The 22583-nt window shown below is 47.4% G+C and overlaps 1 long non-coding RNA gene across 1 annotated transcript in view; it reads right to left on the reverse strand.

Annotated features, from left to right (window-relative positions):
• The window catches only part of LOC120943409, an 84409-nt gene extending 62228 nt beyond the window's left edge, over positions 1-22181 (reverse strand). Inside the window, exon 1 of the long non-coding RNA XR_005750285.1 lies at positions 21909-22181. This is a non-coding gene — a long non-coding RNA (uncharacterized LOC120943409). The remainder of the gene's footprint in view (positions 1-21908) is intronic.
• Between the last annotated feature and the right edge of the window lie 402 nt (positions 22182-22583).

Genomic DNA, 22583 nt, shown 5'->3' on the forward strand with positions numbered 1-22583 from the left:
GGATGAAGGCTTCAAGATCATTAGGAGTTTTATCTTGGCAAGTGACACCGAACTCCTTCAGCTCTGTAATTTGCTGCCTGAACAGAGCCACAGCATTTGCAATAGCAGCCTTCATGTTTTTGGCCATAATATTGTCACGATCAGGGGTCAGGCTCGAAGACCAATTGCTATAGCAGTTGCAGGACTACCACTGACCAGAAGGATAGGTACACAGGCAGTCACCCCGGCAGATGACACAGGCTCACTTGAGGTGTGGAGTCTAAGTACTAACTGGTTTTATAAAAAGAAAAGCTGCGCTGCAAAATGAATCAACATAAATAATCAATTATGTTTAAAGTACACAAAAATCCCAGTGCAGAACTGAAAATAGATTAGTGCAAAAGTCCATATAGGATGTATCACAGAGGATTGCAAGAAGTGACAGGAAGTTCTCCAAATGGGTGAAGCAAAATGTCCAGGTAAGAATCTTGTGAATCAGATGACAAATCCACCACCACTTATGTACCAACTGCTTACCAGAGCAAGAATAAAATCAGGCATGTATAACATGGGTCAATAAGGGTCCTGGATAAACTGCCACTCTCTCTCCTGTATCACCAATCCTCTATGTCAGACCAACTGTTCCCAGGTCTTCGGGATAAAAGTAGAGTAGAGGCGGCACCATCTATCAAACTCACGTATTTAGATAAATATGGCCACACCGAAACTGTGTGGGCATGGTCCCACAATGTAAAATTGCTGTTCACTAAGTAAAAAAAATTAAACTAAAACTTAAGTAAACTTAAAAAATAAATAAAAAAAGGATTTTTGTACTCACCGTAAAATCCATTTCTCTGAGTTCATAGACGGACACAGCCTTCATTGACCTTAGGGTTATGCTTCTTCCTACCAGGAGATTTAGGCAGAATTCTACAGCACTTAAGGTGTTAAAAACTTTCCTTCATGCTGCTCCTCCCAGGGGGCGTGGCTCCCCCAGGCATAACCCACACCCTGCTTTAGCAGCCTCAGTTCGTAACAAGCAGTACAAACAAAGGAGGGGTGGGTGCTGTGTCCGTCTATGAACTCAGAGAAATGGATTTTACGGTGAGTACAAAAATCCTTTTTTCTCTTTCGTTCATAGACGGACACAGCCTTCATTGACCTTAGGGACGTCCCCAAGCAGTGTCAAAAAAATTCGAGGGGTGGGAAAAATAACACAGCAAAAACAGGTTACACCCCAAACAAAAACCGTAGTTACTCAACGGAGGAACTCCAACCTTAAACTGCCGCCTGTAACACCCTGCGGCCAATGGAGGCATCTGAAGATGCACTCACATCCACCATATAAAACTTTGAAAAAGCGTGGACCGACGACCAGGTCGCAGCCTTACACACCAGTAACACAGAGGCTTGGTGTCGGAAAGCCCAAGAGGCCCCGATCGCCCTGGTCGAATGCGCCATGACCCGAAAGGGGGGCGCCCGCCCTTCAGGGCATAGGCCTGAAGCACAATCCGTCGGATCCACCTGGAAATGGTGGCCGACGAAACTGCCAGGCCCTTACTGGGACCGGACACAGACACGAACAGCGAGTCCGACATCCGGAACGGAGCTGTCGCCAACAAGTAAACTCGAAGGGCCCGAACCACATCCAAAGAATGTAAAGTGGCCTCCTTCGGGTTCTTCGGCTGAGGACACAAGGATGGAAGAACAATGTCCACATCCAAGTGAAAAGCCGAAACGACCTTAGGGAGAAAAACGGCTGCGGCCGCAGCACCACCTCATCCTTACGGATGACCAAGCAGGGAGCCTTGCAAGACAAGGCCACCAGAACAGACAGACACCCGTCTGATCGAGGTAATTGCTACCAGAAATAAAATCACCTTTTGTGACAATAAAACAAAAAACCTCCCGAATGTCCTCAAAGGGAGCATCCCGAAGCACTGAAAGGACTAAATTCAAGTCCCATGGGGGTAATGGAGGGCGCACCGGAGGGGCCACCTGCCAGACCCCCTGACCCAACCCAGGAGTGCTATGCCAAGGGTCGCTGCAAGTAAAAAACAGCCAGAGCAGAAATCTGGCTCCTAACCGTACGTAAGGCGAGAGCCTGAACCACTCCCTGCTGCAAAGACAGCAGAATCCTGTACACAACGCATGTACGAGAGTGCCAGTTCATCTCCCCACACACAGAGAAGTAGGCCTTCCATGTATGAGGAAAAAACCTACGTGAGGTAGACCTCCAATAGGCCTCGGTCCTTAAGCCCCTGGCTCTCAACAGCCACGCCGCTAAGGCCGGTGGCTGTGAAACAGGGTGGAAGATTGGACCCTGTAACAGAAAATCAATTCCCAGGGGAAGACGCTAGGGGGCGTCTGCCAGCAGACGCACCTGGTCCGCGTACCAGAAGCGACGCGGCCAATCTGGGGCAATCAGGACCGATAGAATCCCTACAGCTTCTACTCTGCGCAGCAGGCGAGGAAGAAGCTTCCGAGGAGGGAAGGTGTAAAGTAGGCGACAGCGACCCCAAGGAGCCACCAACGCGCCTGACGCGTCCGCCCACGGGTCCTTAAACCTGGCCACGAACCGTGGCACCTACCGATATAGAGACGGGACGCTAGAAGGTCCACGTCCGGAGTGCCCCACTTTCGGCACAGACCCCGAAACACCTGCGGGTGGAGAGACCACTCTCCTTGGCCCAGTGCAGTGCGACTTAGGTAGTCGGCTAGCCAATTCCGTATTCCCGGAATGTACCCGGCCGATAGAGCCGGAACGGACCCTTCGGCCCACCGAAAGGATGCGCGCGACCCCCGTCGCTGCAACAGAACTCCGTGTGCCTCCCTGATGATCAACCTACGCCACGGACGTGGTGTTATCGGACAGGATCCTGACCGGTCGGCCCTGTAGATCCAGGGACCACCTGGTAAGGCAAAGCTTGATTGCTCGGAGCTCCAGAACGTTGATCAGTAGGCAGGACTCCACCTGAGTCCAGTGCCCCTGGGCTGACTGGGTGCCCCAAGCGCCCCTCCCCAACCGGAGAGGCTGGCATCCGTCGTGACCACTGTCCAGTGGCCTGCAGAAAAATGACTTTCCGGCCCGAAGCACCGGAAACGCCAGCCACCATACCAGGGGAGACATGATCAGATGACTCAACTGAATCTGGTAATCCAGAGATGACGGAAGCTAGTCCCATCGTGACAGCAGTTCCCTCCGTAGTACCCTGGCGTGGAATTGGGCATACGGAACCGCCTCGAAAGAGGCTACCAACTGACCCAGAACCTTCCTGCAGAATCGCAGAGATGACCGCTTCTGGGTCGGCAACTGCTGCACAGCAGATAGCAGAGTCTGAAGTTTTTCCGCTAGGAGAAAAACACTCCTGCCCCGGAGGAATCCAGGACCAGTCTCAGGTATCCCTGAGACGGAATCAACCCTGATTTCAGGACAATCCAGAAACCAGCCGAACACTCGGAGAGCCTGACACGTGATAGACACGGCTCCACCAATGCAGAGCTCGAAGAAGCTCGTAGGAGAATGTCGTCCAGACATCCCATGATAACAAACCCCCGCTGTCACAGCCGGGCCAGTATCGGTACGAGCACCTTGGCGAAAACCCGCCGAATGGGAAGGACACCATTGAAAATGGTCCCCCCCGACCGCAAAGCACAGAATCTCTGGTGGTTTGAGGATATGCAGGTACACGTTCATGACATCCAAGGATGCCAGAAAAACCTGACAAAACAAAACGAGGGACTTGAGGCCCAGGATCGACCGGGCCCCATCCTCCATGGGGACACAAACAGAATGGAGTAAAACCCCGAGACCGTTCCAACGAGGGAACTGGCACAATCACTCCCCTGACCAGAAGATCCTGGACAGCCCCTGACGGAGTCAACCGGCGAACCGGAGGAGGCCAGAAGCCGGAGGGAAAAAACCTGTTTGGCAGACAAGAGAGAAACTCAATCTTGTACCCCAAGGAAAACACTTCGCAATGCGAAGCCAGTCTCCCACCCGAGACACGGGCGGGAGCAGACCTTCAGGCGGAAGCAGGTATGTCCGCAGACTTGTTAGGCATGCGGTATCCGGTGCGCTGCTACCCCGCAGCGGGGATTCAAGCACCATGTAGACCTACCCGCACCGCACAGGGCGAGCGAAAAAACGCTCGGAGGTAGGCAAGGAGGGTCCTTGCACAGGGCGAGGTCCCTAGCCCTTCCCAAACCGTGGGAACAGCATGCGCTTACCACCTGTGGCATCCTCAATGATGCCAGTCAGGGAAGACCCAAAAGGACCGTTCACCCTTAACGGTGATCACCAAGGCCACCTTAGAGGTCCTTCTTCCAGCTCCTGCAGCAGGAGCTTCGCCCTTTTAGTCGGGGCCTGCCAGGGCCCCGGCCAGAGCCGGCCTCACCGCCGAACCCACCACCGTGAATAGGGAGCGGGCCACGGCCTCCACTCTCCTATCAGCGGGATCCTGAAATGCAGGAGCCCCTTCCACAGGCAATGTGGTGGCCTTGCGCAGTCTGGACACAGGGGGGTCCACTGGCGGAGGAGAGACCTACTTTTTTTTTTTTTTTTTTTTTTTAAAGCCCCCCTCAAGGGGGTAACGGGTTGCAAAGTTTTTTGACAAACTTTTTGCGGTGCATCCCATTCCTTGTATAACATATAGTCCAAATAAGGAACACAAGGAAACACTTCAGCGATGCGTGGTAGTCTGCTGGTACTGACACGGAGGTGTCTCCGCCACATCCTCAATTTTTAGAGCCTCACGCACCGCAGAAACAAGAGCTCCAACAAATTCTTGCCAGCAACTGACTGCAGCAGAGTCATCCTCACTATCCATAAGGGTTAAAACCTGCAGCCTCTGACATAACAGAACCAGAAAAAAACAGCGATTCTGTGTCATCCCCAGAAGCAGGCTTCAGGGAGGGGGCGCTTTTTTACCCCCCATCCGGGCACTAGCTGCTTCAAACCTGGCAAGAAACCCAGGACAGCCAACATAACAGATGTGGCAGGGTGATGGGCATTAAGGGTTAACTCAGGCATAGCTTGAGTTCCATAGTGTCAGCGCTGAGTCACCCACCCTGCAAGGCAGGACAAAAAAAACCCACTGGTCACCTCCTTGCTGCTATTGCAGAGCATGGGGGCCCCCGGTATTCACCACCCCACCCAGCTGCAGAGGGAGCTGAAAAACCTCAGGTGTGCTCTGATGTGCTGACTGTGATGTGTATTCACCTCATGGAAGATTCACAGCACTAAAACTGTAACAGCACTAAAACTGTAACAGCACTAAAACTGACCAGAGGCTGTGCCGAGTCATCTCAGGGAAGAATCACATCGTTACCAAGGAGATTTCCAAGACGGCCGCTGTCTGAGGTAAAAATTACCTCATAGAACACAGCAGCACTGACTGCTTTGTTACCTCAGAAAAGAATCACAGCGTTACCAAGGAGATTTCCAAGACGGCCGCTGTCTGAGGTAAAAATTACCTCAGAACACAGCAGCACTGACTGCTTTGTTGCCTCAGAAAAGAATCACAGCGTTACCAAGGAGATTTCCAAGACGGCCGCTGTCTGAGGTAAAAATTACCTCATAGAACACAGCAGCACTGACTGCTTTGTCTGTTACCTCAGAAAAGAATCACAGCGTTACCAAGGAGATTTCCAAGACGGCCGCTGTCTGAGGTAAAAATTACCTCATAGAACACAGCAGCCCTGACTGCTTTGTCTGTTACCTCAGAAAAGAATCACAGCGTTACCAAGGAGATTTCCAAGACGGCCGCTGTCTGAGGTAAAAATTACCTCATAGAACACAGCAGCACACAGCAGCACCCCCCAGAGTAACAACACAGTCCCCCTAACAACACACGGGCCCCGGTGGTAACAAAGAAAACCCAGGAGGCCCCCCTTCACAGCCACTACCCAGTCAGGGGAAGGAGGGAGAGGAAGGGGAGAGAGGAAAGCAGGGCGGACCCTCAGTCGACCTCCCCAGGGAAACCACCAGCCAGACCACTTACCTGAGTAAGGGGCCACTACTTACCTGTCCTGCGACTACCCGGCTGGAGGTATCCCAGACAGAACCAACGTCCGTAAACGGCATGGCTGTCGGCCAGACACACTGTGACAAGGCCATAGAGACCGGTCATATGTGTGCCCTAGAACCAAAGTTCCCCGGCCGCCCCTGGAGCAATGGGGCCTGTCGTGGACGTCCCAAAGCTGAGCTGAGGGCCGGCACACGCTCGAAGGCCGAACATGGGGGGACTACAAGAGTCGAGGACCCAGCCTGTCACCCAGTCGGCTGTTGATAGAAGAATCGCAGGATTCAAAAATGCAGGAACAAAATAATAAAAAAAGCGAGAAAAATCGCCAGAAAAAAACTCCAGAGTCCAGGAACTCCAGAGATAGCCTTGACCTCCTGTCGTTAGGCAGAAAACAAACTGAGGCTGCTAAAGCAGGGTGTGGGTTATGCCTGGGGGAGCCACGCCCCCTGGGAGGAGCAGCATGAAGGAAAGTTTTTAACACCTTAAGTGCTGTAGAATTCTGCCTAAATCTCCTGGTAGGAAGAAGCATAACCCTAAGGTCAATGAAGGCTGTGTCCGTCTATGAACGAAAGAGAAAAATGGCTGTTAGGAGATGGCCGCCCTCTGAGAAATTGAAAATGCTTTGCAATAAAAATAAAGAATACAAAATTTAAAATAAGTGCTTCTTTTTTGCTAAAAACATTGGAACATTTATTATTATAATTTTTTTTTTTTTTTTGTAATAGGTGGCCTTAGCCTTTGAAGGAAAGTCTAAAATATGCATACAAATTCAGCGGCCTGTATATCTGGATCTGCTTATCATTGCGACATGCAATTTTCACATTTCCCTTTGCTTATGTATCTTATTATCATATGCTGGGTTTCAGTTGCCCAAGTTAAAGGCAGGTTTACTTTAATGAACCTATATGTTAAACAAACTGAAACTCTGCTTATCTATTACATTTTTTATTCTTTATGATTCACTGTAATCAGGCTAGAAATGAAGCCACGGAGGTGCTCCTGGAGTGGCTCTTGAAGCAGAGGGTAGTATAATCTCAGTCTTGAGATCAGATCCATATAGAAAGGCTAAGGTCACACAGTCCTGAAGCTTTCCAGATTGTATATGCAATCAACGTGACTTGATAAAAATTGATGGAATCCTGATGAAGCAAATGTCACAATAGGACATTCTCTTCCCTGAGGCATCTGTGACATAGAAAATGATTTATTTTACCACAGGACGATAATTAGGAACACGCATCTGAATTGCGCACACGTAACATGGGGGATAATGAATGAGCAGCAAAAATGTCTTTTATCTTTTATATAGGGAATATTTGTGGAAGGGCTGTAAAAGTATCCAAGGAAACTCCACAAAGTGCAAAACAATATACCCATTTAAAATGATCAAGTGATAATTAAATAGCTATTTCAGTCCTAATAAAAAATATATGAAAAATGTATATTATATTATAATTATATGAGCTGTGTGCACCTGGGCACACAGCTTGCAGGCTGTCTCTAAAACCCGGACACAAGGTTGGAGATCCTATCCCACCCATATCTCTGAGGAATCTCCAAGCCATAGAGCCCCTTGTAGAGATAAATAAATATGAGAAAACTGCCAGAGCAGTTCCCTGTTTTAAAATGTAAGCTCTGCACTCAGCCCATATGCAGACTCTGGGCCAGATTCAGAAAAGAGATACGCCAACGTATCTCTGAGTGTGGGAGGTTGTATCTATGCGCCCGATTCAGAGAATCAGTTACGCATAGATATCCCTAAGGTCCGACAGGTGTAAGTGTCTTACACCGTCGTATCTTAGGCTGCATTTTCTGGCTGGCCGCTAGGTGGCGCTTCCATATGTTTACGCGAGGAATATGCAAATTAGTATTTACGCCGATTCAGAAACAAACGACCGCTCCCGGGGCTTTTTTTTACGTCATTTGCGTTAGACTTTTTTCGGCATAAAGTTACCCCTGCTATATGAGGGGTATGTGCGGCGTATCCTATGTTAAGTATGGTCGTCGTTCCCACGTCGAATTGTGAAAATGTTACGTCGTTTGCGTAAGTCGTCGCGAATAGGGCTGGGCGTCATTTACGTTCACGTTGATTCCAATACGTCCTTGCGGCGTACTTTGGCGCAATGCACACTGGGATATTTTATGGACGGCGCATGCGCCTTTCAAAAAAAATGTAAAAACCTGGGGTCAAGTCAAATTTAAATACAACACGCCCCCAACATCACCATTTGAATTACGCGGCCTTACGCCGCAACACATACGTTACGCCGCCGTAAAAAAAAGGGCGCAAGTTCTTTCTGAATACAGAACTTGCGCCCAAAGTTACAGCAGCGTAACGTATCGGAGATACGTTACGCCGGAAGAAATATACGCTCAGGTATCTGAATCTGGCCCTCTGTGTCTACTTTAATATCATTTTCATTGGGACAGAGCCTCGCTCTGCCATATATATATATATATATATATACACACATACATACATACACACTGAACGTGCACTTGGAAGTGCAGTCTCTGTAGATCCGAGGGGGACATGAAGGGAGAAAAAAATAAATAAAAAAAAAACAAAACACACAGCATTTTACCTTGCACATGATTGGATAATAAAATCAGCAGAGCTTCTCCTCATTTCAGGTCTACCCCTCAGATTTGCAGCGACTGCACTTTCAAATGCACTTTCTTGTAGTGCAAAGTGGATTTGCCTTTCGTAAATAACCCCCAGTATCTCACAAAAGTGAGTACACCCTTCACATTTTTGTAAATATTTTATTATATATATTTCATGTGACAACATTGAAGAAATTACACTTTGCTACAATGTAAAGTAGTGAGTGTACAGCTTGTATAACAGTGTCAATTTGCTGTCCCCTCCAAATAACTCAACACACAGCCATTAATGTCTAAACCGCTGGCAACAAAAGTGAGTACACCCCTAAGTAAAAATGTCCAAATTGGGCCCAATTAGCTATTTTCCTTCCCTGGTGTCATGTGACTCATTAGTGTTACAGGTGTGAATGGGGAGCAGGTGTGTTAAATGTGGTGTTATCGCTCTCACTCTCATACTGGTATCTGGAAGTTTAACATGGCACCTCATGGCAAAGAACTCTCTGAGGATCTGAAAAAAATTATTGTTGTTTTACATATAGATGGCCTAGGCTTTAAGAAGATTGCCAAGACCCTGACACTGAGCTGCAGCTTGGTGGCCAAGACCATACAGCAGTTTAAAATGACAGGTTCCACTCAGAACAGGCCTCGCCATGGTCAACCAAAGAAGTTGAGTGAACATGCTTAGCGTCATATCCAGAGGTTGTCTTTGGGAAATAGACGTATGATCCAATACAACATCAAAATCACGTATCCTTTCACAGCAAATATATTGGATACTTATCCAAGTATGATGGATACTTTTCCATCCTGCCATACCATCAAGAAGGCAGCCAATGTCATTTATGTAAAACTGCCATGAGAGCTTTTGGCCGGGAATCCCAGCCGTGTGTATGCTCCATCGCAGTTTTCCCGACAGGAAAACCGATGGGAATCCCGGTGGGAAAAATGACAACATGTTTTCTTTTTTACTGCCGGGATTACCGGCGGTCTTTTTCGCAGCAGTTTTCCTATGGGAAACACTGCAAAAGAGAATACACATGGCCAGGATTCCCGGCCAAAGCTCTCATGGCAGTTTTCCTGCCAGGAAAACCGGCCGTGTGTAGGGGGGGAAAAGCTGCCGAGCAGGTTCTTGGTGGACTTTTTACCGCCAGGAAAACCGATCATGTGTACAAGGCATAAGAACTATCTTCAGTGTGGCAAAGAACTAGCAGTCCTGAAAGTGATGGTTTGGCCCCACAGAGCCCTGATCTCAACATCATGGAGTCTGTCTGGGATTACATGCAGAGACAGAAGGATTTGAGGCAGCCTACATCCACAAAAGATCTGTGGTTATTTATCAAAGATGTTTCTAACAACCTTCCTGCCGAGTTCCTTCAAAAACCTAGAAGTGTACCTAGAAGAATTGATGCTGTTACGACGATAAATGACAATCATATTAATTATTGATTTAATATAGATTTCTCTTCTGTTCATTTACTTTCCATGTTGTTAATTAACACCTTTTTTTTTTTTTTAAAAGCATTCTTAACCACTCCAACCCCGGGAGATTTGGCTGCTCAATGACCAGGCCATTTTTTGCTATATGGCACTGCGTCGCTTTAACTGACAATTGCGCGGTTGCACCCAAACAAGATTGACGTCCTTTTTTTCCCCCCACAAATAAAGCTTTCTTTTGGTGGTATTTGATCACCTCAGCGGTTTTTATTTTTTGCACTATTAACAAAGAACAAAAACAAAAAAAGAGCGTCAATTTTGCAAAAAACACAATATTTGTTACTTTTTGCTATAATAAATATCCCAATTTTCTTTAAAAAAAAAAAGCAAATTTTTTCCTCAGTTTAGGTCGATATGTATTCTTCTAAATATTTTTGCTAACAAAAATCGCAATAAGCGTATATTGATTGGTTTGCGCAAAAAGTTATAACGTTTACAAAATAGGGGATACATTTATGCAATTTTTATTATTATTTTTACCAGTAATGGCGGCGATCTGCGATTTTTATCGGGACTGCAACATTATGCGGACAGATCGTGTTTCCCAGCTCGTAGGAACTCACGATCTGCCTCTCCTCTCCTCAAAGAACTGGGATGTGTGTGTTTACACACACACGTCCCTGTGCTGCCTCTCGTGCCCGTGACCGCCGGCCATGAGCATCGGCACGCCCGCAGTGTAGCAGGCATACGCAACCTGCCGCAATATAATGACAGTGGCTGGTCAGCAAGTGGTTAAAGGAATTGTAAAGGCAGAAGTTTTTTTCATCTTAGACCACTTTCACACTGAGTCGCTTTTCACGCTAAAACAGCGCCTAAAAAGCTCACGAAAACCTATTTCCATTAGAATCAATGAATGCTTTCACACTGGGGCAGTGTGCTGGCAAGGCTGTGAAAAACTCCCCTCTCCATTGAAATGAATGGAAAGCTCTTATAAACTGCCAGTAAAAACACTTTTGAAGTGCCTCAGTGTGAAAGTGGCCTTCATGCATTCTCTGCATTAATATAAAAAGCCTTCTGTGTGCAGCAGCCTCCCCAGCACCCCCTAATACTTACCTGAGCCCATCTCTGTCCAGCCTTCAGCCATCCGAGACACTCCCTCCTGATTGGTTGAGACAAAGTAGCGGGCCTCCATTATGGCTCGATATATGAGAGAAAAAAGGTTGGTTTGGCAAGATGCTTTTGTGTCTCTCACAGAGTGGCATGAAGTAGCTGCAGCATTGTGGTTTTATATGATATACACTGTATACAGTTGGTGCCCTGGAGAACCTTTGAAATGTGAGTTCTATGTAAAAAAAAAAAAATTATAAATTGAATATTGTTTAAAAACTATGGGGCAAATCCACAAAAAAACTGCCTAACTTAACTTTTAGCAGTTTAGTTACACTGGCGGAAAATTTCTACCTAAGTGCCCGATCCACAAAGCACTTACCTAGAAATTTTCGGCTGTGTAACTTAAGTGCCTCCGTCGCAAGGCGGTCTTCTCATCCAGGGGGCGATGACAATTTAAATGAGGCGCGCTCCTGCGCCGGACGTTCTGCGCATGCGTGTGACGTAATTTTTCCCGACGGGCAGTGCGCGAAATTACGTTACGTCGGGCTTTGTGGATTGCGACGGGACAATAAAGTTGCGTCGGGTAAAAAAAAAGTTACGCGGCGAAAAATAACATTTGAAATTAAAAAAAAATTGCGGCAATCGAAAAAAAAGGTATGTTTTTACAAGGTGTAAACAGTTTAGGCCTTGTAAAAGCATCCCTAATTTTACGCATGCAAAACGTAACTTACGCAGAAAACACAAAGCTAAAAAGCTTTGTGGATCTGCCTAAGTACTCATTTGCATACGCAAAGCGGCATTTCGACTCGAAATGCCCCCAGCGGCGGATGCGGTACTGCATCCTAAGATCCGACAGTGTAAGTGTCTTACAGATGTCAGATCTTACGCCTATCTTTGGAAAAATACTTCTGTGGATCAGTTCCAAAGATAGCCACAGGGATAAGCAGGCTGAACAGCAGTTCCGCCTGCGTATCTCTTTTGAGGATTTGGCCCTATATAAGCACTATTTGGAGCTCTTTTTCTCTCATATATATCGAGTCATAATGGAGGCACATCAATGGAGCAACTAGGAGGAAAGCATGATCTGTTAGTCTGAGGTGACTAAAAAGCTTTATTTGACCAAACTTAAGTATGTGGTAGGTTGCACTCTGTGAGGTGAATAGATAAAAAACACGGATTTTTGAGTATTTGTGAAGGCTCAACAAGTTACAACTTTGTTTCTGACATTTTCATTAATTAAAATATTTGACTGAACTCAAGCACAGGATTTATATTATTACAAGAAGAAATACACATGAATGTATCATATTATTGTATGTCATTATGTTGGCGCTCATATTTGCACAGTAGAATTGATACACTAAGTGATTGGATACAGTTATTATCACTAGCGCAGCATTATCTATTTTGAGGTAAATAAAACATGTTTGTTATTTAAAAGGGGTTGTAAAGGTTTGTTTTTTATTTTCTAAATAGGGTCCTTTAAGCTAGTGCATTGTTGGTTCACTTACCTTTTCTTTCCATTTCCCTTCTAAATGTTTTTTTTTTCCTTTGTCTGAATTTCTCACTTCCTGTTTCTCCTCTGGCTGGTGGTTAGTCAACCAGAACAGCTTACTGAGGAGAAACAGGAAGTGAGAAATTCAGACAAAGAAAACAAAGAAAAAAAAACATTTAGAAGGGAAATTGAAGGAAAAAGTAAGTGAACCAACAATGCAGTAGCTTAAATGACCCTATTTAGAAAATAAATTTACAACCCCTTTAACCACCGCTGTATTGTCATATGACAGCTGCAGGAACACTTCGTCCCTCCGGGCGGCCATCATATGACGTCCTGGGATTCCCCACATTGTGGAGACCATGCTCGCCGCATCACTGAGGACACGATGCGCGTGCCCAGCAGCCGTGATGTCCGCTGGGCACCCGCAATTGCTTGTCACAGAGCAGGGACGTGGATCTGTGTGTGCAAACACACAGATCCACGTCCTGTCAGGTGAGAGGCGAGCGATCCTCTGTAATGAGAACACACGGAACACAGATCGGTCTCCTCCCCTTGTGAGACCCCTCCCCCTACAGTTAGAAACACTCCCTTGGTAAAATTTTTAACCCCTTCATCGCCCCCTAGTGTTAACCCCTTCCCTGCCAGTCAAGTTTATACAGTAATCAATGTATTTTTATTAGGGCTGTTACTGATTAAAATTTTCGTGTTCGATTAATCGATTTTTTTTTATCGATTAATCGACTCATTTCGATTAATTATAACACACATACAGATCCAACTACTTTTAGCTGATCTCCTTGCATTGCAACTCTGCATTAGTCAGTGGTAAATGTGGTATACACTATATACAATCACCCGACACTAGTTAGTTTCCACAATCTTCACAGTTCACACAAGTACGTTTTAAATCCAAACTGTAGCACTGACGTAAGTAATTTTTTCTTATTAAACTTTAAGAAAAACGTAGAAAGTTAGTTTAACTTTAATTATAAAACGTATCTAGTATATTGACTGTCAGTCACTTTATAGTTGGCAAGTAGGCATCACTTTGGCCAGTCACCCAGACATACCAGAGTGTTTACATTTTCTGGAAGCAGACATGATCGCATTTTATACCCTGAAGAACTGAACAGTCTTTCGCACAGAACAGATGTTGCCGATACACAAAGAATTGTCTGCACAAAACTGCTTAGGACAGGAAAACAATGGTTATTTTTGCCCCCTTCCCCTGATGGAGCCTGATGCATCCTCCTGTTCCACAGATGCAAATGTACCTCCAATGGGTGCAGTTTGCTCGCATCCAGCAGGGTAAGTCTCACCGTCCAGGCTGTCCGGTGATGTCAAGAATTTTGATCGATCAAAAAAATTAAAGATTAATCGAGGAATTAATCTTTAAATTTCCCCAGCCCTAATTTTTATACAGTAGCAGCGATCGCTGTATAAATGTGAATGGTCCCAAAATAGTGTCAAAAGTGTCCGATATGTCCGCTGCAATGTCAGTCACAATAAAAAAAAATCGCAGATCGCCACCGTTACTAGTAAAAAAAAATATATGTTTTTCATAATTGTCGCTCTTTTTTGGTTTATAGCACAAAAAATAAAAAACGCAGAGATGATCAAATACCACCAAAAGAAAGCTCCATTTGTGGGGAAAAAAATTATCAAAATTATTTTGGGTACCACGTCGCATGACCACACAATTCTCATTCAAAATGTGACAGCGCTGAAAGCCGAAAATTGGCCTGGGCAGGAAGTTGGTGAAAGGCCCGGTATGGAAGTGGTTAAAAAAAAAAAATGAAAATTTTTAAATTTAGAGCATTTTTTCACACCTGCCTAAAATGTTTGCACAGTTTTGTTTATATACAGTATATGGAACCTCATTTGTCATGATATTCTGTTCAAGTTCCTCTACTCTCCGTTCAGCCTTTCCAGAACTGCTCTTGCTCTGTCTTGTGGTGTCGCTTCCAAAGCCTAAAGACTTTGGGCCAGATCCACGTAGCGTGGCGCATTGTTGCGTCCGGCGTAGCGTATCTCTGATACACTACGCCGCCGTAACTTACAGCGTATTTTCCTTATCCTGAAAGAATTTGCGCCGTAAGTTACGGCGGCGTAGTGCAACTTCGTGGGCGTAAGGGCGCGCAATTCAAATGGATGTGATAGGGGCGTGTTTTATGCTAATACGTCTTGACCCGACGTAAATGCCATTTTTTTTTAACGGTGCATGCGCCGTCCGTGGGGGTATCCCAGTGCGCATGCTCAAAATTAACCCGCAACAAGCCAATGCTTACAACGTTAACGTCATTCTACGCAAAGCCCTATTCGCGAACGACTTATGCAAACAACGTAAAACTTTCAAAATTCGACGCGGGAACGACGTCCATACTTAACATTGAGTACGCCTCATATAGCAGGGGTAACTTTACGCCGGAAAAAATAGGATTTTTTGTACTCACCGTAAAATCCTTTTCTCTGAAGTCCATGGACGGACACAGCTCCTTAAATCTTGACAAGTGGGTTATGTTCCCTGTTTACAGGAGAGGACTAGGCAGAAACATGTTAAATAGTTAAATACATGTTACATTAACAGAGTTGAACAGCCCCGCCCAGGGGGCGGTCCCTCCAGACATAACCCTCCTCACTGCAGCTTGCAGCCTCAGTTCGTAACAAGCAGTACAAACCTAAAAAGGAGGGGTGGGAGCTGTGTCCGTCCATGGACTTCAGAGAAAAGGATTTTACGGTGAGTACAAAAAATCCTATTTTCTCTTATCGTCCATGGACGGACACAGCTCCTTAAATCTTGACAAGTGGGACGTCCCCAAGCAGTGTCAAAAAACGAGGGGTGGGAAATATATCAGTAAAAACAATTTTAACTTCACCCCAAAACAAGCAGAGCTCCTCAACGGAGGAGGTGCAACTTTAAACAGCCGCCGGCAAAAACTAGCGGCTGAAAAAAACATCATAAGATGCACTCACAGCAACCATGTAAATTCTGGAAAAAGCGTGAACGGACGAGCAAATCGCCGCCTCGCACACCTGTGAGACCGACGCATGATGTCGGGAAAAAAAAAAAAACCCAGGAAGCACCAATTGCCCTGGTCGAAAGTGCCGTGACCGGAAAGGGGGGCCCGCCCTTAGGAGCATAGGCCTGTATGACGGCCTGCCCGATCCACCGAGAAATGGTGGTCGACGAGACCGCCAGGCCCTTTTGTGGACCAGACACCGACACAAAAGAGAGTCAGAAGCTCCGAAATGGAGCCGTAGTAGGCTGGTATACCCGCAAAGCGCGTACCACGCCTAAAGTATGAAAGGCCGAAACCTCCTTCGGAAGAAGGGAAGGTCGCGGGCGCACCATCACCTAATCCTTATGGGGGATCAAGCATGGCGGCTTGCAAGACAAGACCGCCAACTCAGAAACCCCTCTAACAGAGGTAAAGGCCACTAAAGGGGCCACCTTCTGAGATAGTGTCAAGAGAAAATCTCTCTGATGTTTCCAAAAGGAAGGTTCCTGAAGAACCGAGAGCACCAGAGTCAAAACTCATGGGGGAAGAGATGGGCCAAGAGGGGAAAGTATATGACAAACCCCTTGCACACAAAAAAAGGGGACCCACCAGGGAACGGGCCGCAAAAAGGCCACTAAAAGAACACAGCCAAGGCTGAAATCTGCCCCCAAACGGTGCTTTAAGCAATTTTTAGATCCAATCCAAGCTTTAAAAACAGCAGGACCCTGGACATTGAAAGTACGCCCGTGGACGTCACTCCATCCCTTCGCACCAAGAGAGGTGCGACGGTAGATCCTCCGGAAGAAGACTACGGTGCCCTGTTGAGATGACCGAGTCAGACAGACCCTGGTCACCTAAAGTCTGGCTTCCAATAACCATGTTAAGCAAGTCAGTGACTGTACAACAGGAGGAAGTATGGGACCTTGAGACAGGAACCTCCTGCCCTGGCAATCGCCAGGGTGCCTCCGCTACCAGGCGCCCGATATCAGCGTACCAAGGACGCCGAGAGTAATCTGGAGCGATTAGAATCATCGGGATCTCCTCAGCATCCACTCTGTGGAGCGGCCGAGGAAGCAACTACCATGGAGGAATGGCAAAAAATCACCGATACAGACAACACAGGGCCACCAGCGCGACTGACGCGTCTGTACAAGATCACTAGACCTGGCCACTAACTGACACCCTTGCGGCGGAGACAAGCTGCCAGGAGATCCATGCCATGTGAGGCTCACCTCCTGCAAGGGAGCCGAAACACCCCAAGCACAAAGACCAGTCGCCCTGGTCCAGCATCTGGCGACTCCAGTAGTCTGCCTGCCGGCATACCTGATGGTAGACTGAAGCCACGGCCGTGGCGTTGTCCGGCTGAAACCAGATTGGTCGACCACAAGGAGAAGCATAGCCTGATCGCCTAAAATAGTAGGACAATGAACAGTAGACAGCACCTGGTATTCCCAGGCGGTCTTCCACCAGGCACTAGCCAGGCCCGACCCTGGGTAGCTACCGAGACCAGACACATTCAAGGAGGTGTGGTCATAGGTCCACGCAAGTCCAGCGACTCAGGGCCGACTGGACCCCCCAGTTTTGTGAACCTCCAGGTTCACAACCCGTGAGCTGGCATTCGTCGTAAACACCGACCACTGGAAGGAAGGAACAACTTCCCGGACCGAAGAGTCGGGAATCTCTGTCACCAACTCAGAGAGACTGACTAGGTGGCGCACAGGAATCTAATGATTTCAGAGACAAGAGATTTTTACCACCTGGACAGTAGTTCCACTGGAAAACCAGGGTGTGGAACTGGGCATACAGTACCACCTTGAAGGAGGCTACCCACAGACCCTGAACCAGCAGGCGCCCGGAGAGAAGACCGATTGCGTGATGCCAATACCTTCTCCGCAGACTGAAGAGTCTGCAATTTCTCCAGGGGAAGAAGGACCTTTGCCACTGAGGAGTCTGGATCAACACTAGATACTCCAACGCTGAGTCGGAACCTAGCATGCCCATAATTTGAACCCTGGGTCGCACACATGTAGGGCAGGCTTGCTGCCACTGAGCTACACTTTCTGGCCTAAACGTTTAACATCCACCCGAATCTTCGGAGGGTCTGAATGGGAATAACCTATCCACTAGGTCGGAGACAGAAGCTGCTCTCAGAAGAAAGTCGTCAAAGTAGCCAATGAGGCAAAGCCTCGCTGTCCCAACAAAATTCAAATAAGTGCGAGCTCCTAGCTGAAAACCCATGGTGCTGACGCCAGATCAAAAGGGAGGGCCACAGGCTGACAGAGACCCTTCTCTCATCACGAAGCACAGAAAAAAACACTGTGACATGTGCAAAACGGGACATGCATGTATGCGTCCCTGATGTCCGAGGACGTCAGGACATCCCCCGGATGAAGCGCAGCTACCACCGAACAAATGGATTCCATGCGGAACTACCCGACGTTCACAAAGGTATTTAGGGCCTGAGGCCCATAGAAAACCCCAAAACTCTCGTCCTGCAGGAAAGGTAAAATTACCTTGCAGCTTAGCAAATCCCACACTGCCCAAGGCAGACCGACGTGCCGGGAGGGGAAGACACAAGGACAGAACTTTGTTCTGTGGATAGGAGGAAACCCTATCTAGTACTCCGAAGAGACCACCTCGCAGACCCACTAGTCGGAGAGCAGGGAGGTTTCACTGAATTGTGAACCTGCAAGCCGCCCCTCCCACCTAGAGACAGGGAGGGAAGGCTATATACATTGGCAGGATTTGGGTGCCGGCGTGATCGGCTTATGCACCCAGGGACAGATTAGTCCCCCAGCTGGGCCTTTGACGGCCTGGGAGGGTTGCCCCTAAATAATACACACACATAGTGTGTATGTATATTATGTAGGTGTATGCACACATGTCTTTGGAGGAAACCGGAGTACCCGGAGGAAACCCACACAGACACAGGGAGCGACAATGCAAGCTCCAGGCAGATTGGCGTCAGTGTGCAGATTTGAACCAATGACTCATTTTGCTGCCAAGTAATGGAGTTAAGCACTACACCACCGTGTGCATAAAACCATTCTGAAACAGACGCCCTGGATAACAAGGGCGCAGCATTCAATGAAGCATCACAGACCTATATGAGGCCCTGGACCAGCTGGTCCGCTAGGCTAATAACCTCAGGAGAGAGTCGGTGCTCCTCCACTGTCTGGTGCAAAATGCTCACTCTGTGAGTTGTATACAGCACTAGGGGTCAGGACTACTCCAAGATGGCCGCCGAGCGTTCAGAACGCGGCCACAGGAAAAAGGCCAGCACAATGTAAGCTGCGCCATAGCGTGGCTACGACAAAATGGGCGCCAATGGGAGTTTTCAATGTAATTGAAAAATCTCCCAAAAAAATAGCGCCAGCGACCACTGAGACCCCAGTGTAGTGGCCACAATAGGCCGCAAGCCAGACCCCAGCATGGTAAACATGGAACGGGTCAGTACTTCGGATCTTCTATCAGTCAGATCCATACAAGTAGGGGTTCCCGCCCGGCGGTGAGGGACTACAAAAGCCCTCAGTGGCTTTTCTCATTCCGCATCTCAGAAGTTATCAAAGAAGGGCACAGAAGGAAAAAACCTACACAGCGGTCTGATTTGTGTGATCCAAAAAAGACCGAGCCCTCAGCGGAAACCCAGCTGCACTATGCAGCTTAGGAGAGTCCCTTGCAGCAGTAAAAAGCGCACCCATAAATGCCTTATTCTGCCTTTTTTTTTTTTTTTTTTTAACTAGGTACCTAGTCCATGGCTCCATAACAGAGCATTCCCCAGGGGATAACGGGGGAAGGGGGCACTCTTTTACCGCCCGCCCGCAGTCCACCCCCACCCTGGCACAAACTGTGTCCAGGACTAACAATAAAAACTCTGTGGGAATCACAGGTGCTAACACCTGCTGCCACCACCAGCATGTGGGGAAGGACCCAGATACTGACTCCAATATTTACATATAGTGTGTATTATAATATGCACACCTGTCCATACAAATAGACAAAAGCTCCTAGAGCCCTATTCAGGGCCTCTCACCCACTTGCTGCGCTGACCAGGGGTAACCAGGGGACTCCCTCAGGAGGAGACTGCACAGCGCTGCCTGTGAGGAAAAGAACCGTGAGGTAACTTTTGCAGGGACCTATGTTTAAACAGGAAAAGCCTCATAGGGCTGTTTTATTTAAGGATAAGACACAGATACAGCATAAAAAGCAAAACCGTTACAGGTGTCACCAATCAGTCAGCGTCTGCTGAAGTATAATCATAAACATCTGTGCTCATCACAGGGCTTTTTACCTCACAGGAAAGCCCAATACAAAAAAGAAAAAACACAGGCCAGATAACAGTCCCCTCAGGAAGGCCCCCTCCCCCCTGACAGCGGCAATGTTAGCAATGCAGCAAGGGAAAGGAGCAGGGAAGTAAGGGGAAGGGACCCCCGAACCCCAGGAATGCCCAGCTGTACCAACCCACCGAAGCAGGAGGGACTGTACTTACCCGTCCGAGCGAGGACTCGCTGACGCATTCCTGACAGACCTACAACCGCAATGGAGGTAGCTGTCGGCCCGGTCCACTGTGATTGAGACAACACCACAGCTCAGTCATATGTGGACCTCGGAGCAAAGCTCACCGGCCACCTCAGGAGTCATGAGGTATGGCGTGGCAGACCAAGCCTCTTTGCAAAGGTGTGCCCACGCTTGCTGGTCGGACTGAGTAGACTACAAGGATCTATAATATCCAGCCTGTCTCTCAGCCAACAGTTGAAAGAAGATTCTTCAAGAAAAAGTAAAGTAAAATAAAATAAAATTTCTCCTCAGGGCGCTGGGCCCAAAGGGAGCCATACGTCCTTCTCCTTTGCTAGGCAGAACGAAACTGGGGCTGCAAGCTGCAGTGAGGAGGGTTATGTCTGGAGGGACCGCCCCCTGGGCGGGGCTGTTCAACTCTGTTAATGTAACATGTATTTAACTATTTAACATGTTTCTGCCTAGTCCTCTCCTGTAAACAGGGAACATAACCCACTTGTCAAGATTTAAGGAGCTGTGTCCGTCCATGGACGATAAGAGAAAGCCTTACGGAAACGACGTAAAAAAATGCGCCGGCCGGACGTACGTTTGTGGATTCGCGTATCTAGCTCATTTGCATACTCGATGCGGAATTCGACGGAAGCGCCACCTAGCGGCCAGCGTAAATATGCACCTTAGATCCAACGGCGTACTAAGACGTACGCCAGTCGGATCTAGCCCAGCTTCAGGCGTATCTTGTTTTGTGGATACAAAACAAAGATACGCCGGAGCAAAATAGAAGTTACGCGGCGTATCAATAGATACGCCGTCGTAACGTCTTTGTGGATCTGCCCCTTCATGGGAGGGGAGGCAGTAAAAAGGAGGATTCTTCTGTGTGGGAAGTGAGATAGGAATATCTTTCCCACCTTCTGTCTCTTATGCACACAGACATAGGACACGCTTTCTCCCTCACATGGGTGCAAACTTGTTCCCCCCCCCCCCACAGACAGCAGCAGAGTTTTTAACCGTTTTAACCATGGACCAATGCAGAACGTTTGTAGATGAAAGTTGTACTAAAGCCTCTTTTTTAAAACTGACAAATCAGTATTCATGAGCTTAGTGCAATACAGTAAACAGCTCCTTTTTAAACAATTTCTAAAACTTTTTTTTTGGCTAGTATTCATTATTTATTGGAGCTCCATACCTGCACCACAAGGGTGGAACCTGCATAAGGAAAGGAGCCACCCCATCACCCTCAACTGTGTGACGGGTGGCTCTGTGTGCGACCATGGACTTCCAGCCAATTACAGATAGGTATTGGGCGTTATTTACAAAAAGAAAATACACTTTGCACTACAAGTGCACTTGAAATTGCACTGTAGATCTGAGGTGGACATGCAAGGAAAATAAAAAAAAACAGCATTTTATCTTGCACATGATTGGATATAAAAATCAGCAGAGCTTCCCCTCATTTCAGATCTAGCCCTCAGATTTACAGTGACTGCACTTCCACGTGTATATTGCACTTGTAGTGCAAAGTGGATTTGCCTTTCGTAAATAACCCCCACTGTCTTTAAAGGCTAGCGTGTGGGTTGCTTGGTGTTTGAGCAACCCATCCATGCTCCAGCACCCCCTGTGTCCTGCTACATATTCTCTAAGGGTTCCTAATCTTGTCTCAGTGTCTGTCCAGCCTGCACCATCCCCTTAGTATCTCAGCATTCACAGTGTCTTTCATTTCCAGTCTGTATTCATTAATCTTACCTGTCACCTTGTGTCCCGTCATCGGTTTCCTATCCCAGTGATCCCCATGCTTTGCTTCCAGCATTTAATCTTCCTTCACCCTCTGCACCCATGTGTTTCTCTGTAGTCTCAGTTAGCCCCTCGTTATCAGCACCTGTGTACTCCCAGCCTGTGTTCCTGCTCTGTGTCTCTTTCCATACACTCCCACTGTTTACCTACTGCCTAGCATATCCAGCACTGCAAGACACATGTTCTTTTCTGGTGTGGTTCCAGAATGTTCTTTGGGGGTAGATTCAGATAGATTAGCGGATCTTTAGATCCACGTAATCTATCTGATTTATGATCCGCCAGCGCAAGTTTTTGAGGCTAGTGCTGTATTCAGAAAGCACTTACCTCAGAACTTGCGGCGGCGTATAGTAAATCCCCCGGCGGAATTCAAATTCCGCGGCTAGGGGGCGTCTACAATTTAAATTCGACAGCGCATGCGCCGTCCGTGATTTTTACCAGCGTGCATTGCTTCAAATGACGTCGCTAGGACGTCATTGGTTTCGGCGTGAGCGTAACTTGCGTCCGGCCCTATTCTGAATCGACTTACGCAAACGACGTAAAAATTCAAAACTTGGCACAGGAACGACGGCCATACTTAACATAGGATACCCCTCACATAGCAGGGGTAACTATACGCCGGAAAAAGCC

The sequence above is a fragment of the Rana temporaria genome, chromosome 6, assembly GCF_905171775.1.
Source record: "Rana temporaria chromosome 6, aRanTem1.1, whole genome shotgun sequence".
Lineage (NCBI taxonomy): Eukaryota > Metazoa > Chordata > Amphibia > Anura > Ranidae > Rana > Rana temporaria.